At 39.3% G+C, this 3,810-nt stretch overlaps 1 pseudogene; it reads right to left on the bottom strand.

Moving 5' to 3' along the window:
- Positions 1–694: 694 nt before the first annotated feature.
- Positions 695–986, bottom strand: LOC109674836 (ribonuclease kappa pseudogene; annotated as a pseudogene).
- Between the last annotated feature and the right edge of the window lie 2,824 nt (positions 987–3,810).

Genomic DNA, 3,810 nt, shown 5'->3' with positions numbered 1-3,810 from the left:
ATGACATGGAGGAAAGACATGAAACTTGAAATGACACAGTGAATGAAGAGGGAGAAGACACAGAGATGTTAGAATTGCAAAGAAGTAAGATATGGTCAAATATAATCCAATATAGGGCTAATTAGTGTTCTAGAGGAAGATGACATACAAATTAAAAAAATTATAAATTACTATACAGAAAACTTCATATCCTACACCAGGGACAATCGATTTAGAACAATCAATATAGAGATATAGTTTGAGTAAGTTATTCAGGGCTAAATGTATAGATCTTTTGGCATCCTAGAAGAAAAAAAATGCCACCTGTAGGGGAAAAAGTTAGATTCATCTTACACTTCTCCTTAGCAAATATCATGAAGAAAGCAAAGAGGCCAAGGCTACAATATTCTGAGAGAACGAAAATGCAGAAAGTGTGAGCCAGTATTCAAATATAAAGGCAAGGGCAGAGAAGAAAGAACTTAGGGAATGTGACCATTAGCTGTTCTTGTTAAAATATAAGTTGAATTAATTCTAACTTATGCATTAAATCATGAAATTGTTCATACTTATGGGGTAAAGACTGGAGAACCAGGGATTCAGTCTCTGGCCGGGGAAATCCAGCAGACGACGCCAGAATGGGTGGGGTAGCCCGGGTGCTGGTCAGGGAGACTTTAAATAGAGGACGGGGCTGGAGAGGGCAAATGCAACCTGTGCACTAGTGCACCATGTATTCCTTGCGCTTATTGAGCCGAACTTGACAGAGAAGCCTCCCAGGAGGAGGTAAAGGCCCGCGGCGACGAAGCCGTTGTAGCTGACTTGCTCATAAAGGTTGTATATGTTCTGAGGCCCGTTTTCAAAATCTTTCTCCATGAAGGGAACGTCTCAATTAACACCGCAGAATGGACGTTGAAAAATATTCCTAGCATTATTAACATGGGCACTCCCCAGGCGCTGAGGACGATGCCGCAGGTGGTCAGCTTGGGCACACAGCACAGGAGCGACACCATGAAGAAAGGAGTCGGGGACCACCCGAGGGAGAGCTGCAAGGTGGAGGCTGTGAGAGGCAGCCCTGGAGGCTTGAGAGCCAGGAGTTATTTCTTGATGGTGAAAACACTCAAACTCCTTTCTTTTAGCTTTTTGAAGTATAACGTACATTATTGTTGTCTATAGTCACCCTACTGTGCAGTCACACACCAGAACTTCTTACTTTCTCAGCCTCTGGTAACCACCATTCTATTCTGAACTTCTAAGATCATCTTTCTTATATTACACATAAGTGAGATCAGGTAGTGCTTGTCTTTCTGTAACTGTTTCACTTAACATGATAGTCTCCAGTTCTATACATGTTACTGCAAATAACAGAATTTCATTCTTTTTTATGGCTGAATAGTGTCTATTCAGACTGTGTATTGTATTTTCTTTTCTTTAGGTGGTACTGGGGTTTTAACTGAGGGTCTCATGCTTGCTAGGCAGCAAGAGTGCTAGGCACTCTACCACTTGAGCCACTCTGCCAGCCCATATACTGCATCTGCTTTATTCACTCATCATTTGTTCCCATTTCTTGATTATTGTGAATAATGGTATGATGAATAAAGGAGTGCAGATGTATCTTAAACATACTTACACTCAGTTGTGGAATTGCAGTATCATATGGTAGGTCTAGTTTTAATTTTTCAATAAAGCTCTGTAGTGTTTTCTATAATGGCTATACTAATTTACTTTTCCACCAACAGTACGCAAGTGTTCCCTTTTCATCACATCTTCACCAGCACTAGCTATTTTTGTCTTTTTGATAGTACTAGAACTTTGCCTCTTAGCCCCTGTGCCCATTTTTCAGTTGTATTATTTGTTTTTGTTTTCTTGTTGTATTCTTTGGGTTCTTGTATGTTCTGGATATTAACCCCTGGTTAAATATATAGCTCTTTCCCCACCCCACCCCCAGCAGGTACTGAGGGTTGAACTCAGGGCTTCTAGCTTTCACTACTACTTGAGCCCTTTTTGCTTTAATGATTTTTGTGCTAGGGTCTGTAGTTTATGCCCCAGCCAGCCTGGACTGCAGTCCTTCTATTTGTGCTCCCTATGTAGCTGGAATGACAGGTGTATACCATCATGCATGGTTTATTGGCTGAGATGGGGTCTTGGGAACTTTTCCCCCCTCCCAACCTCAGTCCACCATTCTCCAGATCTCTGCCTCCACAGTTGCTAGGATTATATATAGGCATGTAAATTTTTTTTATATAAATGAATGAATTTGTTGTGTTTCATATACACTTTGTTGCTAGAATAATGGCTGAAGACTAGCTAGAAATAAAAGGAAAATGCACCATCATTAGAGAATATAACAAAGTCTTTCATCCAAATTTGAGAAACCTATTACAAATACTTCTGAGGCCTCATTAAAGACATTCCATTGTTTTCAGAGTCCATTTTCCCCCAGTAAATAATTTCTTCATACTCTTAATCCTTTACATTGCCATCAAAATGATTATTTCCAAACAGATCTGTTACTTCTCTGCTTAAAATCCTGCAATGACTGCCTCCTGACTCTGCAACATATTCCAGATTCCTAAGCATATCACCAAAGGTCCTAAGTGACCTAGCCTCAATCCATTTCTTGCTGGCCAGCACACCCACACTATCCATCAAGAGTGCTTACAATTTCTGAAACACAGTATACACATTTGTGCTTCTATGTTTTTGCTCATTCTGTTTACTCTAAAATGTCACTCGTGCTAAGTGCAGTGGTGTATACCTATAATCCTGGCTATTCAAGAGCTGAGGCAGGAGAAGCACTTAAGCCCAGGAGTTAAAGGCCAGCCTGGACAACATAATGAAATGCCCTCTCAAAACAGACAGACAAATAAATAACAGATATCACTCCTCCCATATCCTTCCCTTCTCTTGCTTTCTTCACCCATTGAGATACTCCCATCATGAAGGGGTGGTGGTGGTGTTGAAGAGGTAGTATGCCTGCCTAAAAAGCTCAAGGCCCTTTGAAGAGGTAGTGTGCCTGCCTAAAAAGCTCAAGGCCCTCAGTTGAAACACCAGTACTGCCCAAAAATGTGAAAAAAAAAAAAGATAGTCCCACCATGATGCTTCATTCCTCAAAGTCCATCTCGAATGCCTTTTGTGCAAGACTTCACTGTCTCTCCCAAGCTTCCATAATTATATCATTTGTTTTGCTGCTGTTGTACTTTGCTCATGTATTACAGCTCATTGTATATTTATGAAAAATCAACAAATATATTTTAGCTAATTGTGCATACACCTAACATTCTCTCCTAGATTGTGAATGTCTTTGTTTGCATACTTCCTTTTCTCATATTTAGGCTATGTCTTATGTATTCTAGAAAGTTATCATATTAAATGCTCTGTAAATATAATTTGGAATAAAAGCACATGTATTGCTTATATTTTGTTATAAAAACCACTTCTGAATATAAGGGGCTGAAATGTAAAGATCCTAAGCATTGGGAGAAGGTAGAAAAGCTGTCTCTTAAACTGTAAGAGATTTTATTTTTAATTTTTAAAATTTTATTAATATATTATTAGTGCACTACATTTATGAAAGTGCCTACAATATATCTTAGTTAGATTAGGGTTTTCTGTCTTGATAAAATGGAAGACTACTTTGGAAAAACTATATGAATTGTCTACCTACTCATGCAAGTATACATCCACCACTCTTAGAAAATGTGAAATAGCCATTAACCTGAATGTAGATGCTTTAGACTGAGAACAGCACCCCATTTAGATGGGTAAATCTCTGTGCAGAGAGGAAGCCCTGCTCCTACTGCAGACATTGATGCAGAAGAGAACAGAAGAATGTGT

Source organism: Castor canadensis, chromosome 2 (assembly GCF_047511655.1).
Source record: "Castor canadensis chromosome 2, mCasCan1.hap1v2, whole genome shotgun sequence".
NCBI lineage: Eukaryota > Metazoa > Chordata > Mammalia > Rodentia > Castoridae > Castor > Castor canadensis.
Note: the sequence above shows the minus strand (reverse complement) of the source record. Positions and strands in the feature narration are given on the sequence as shown.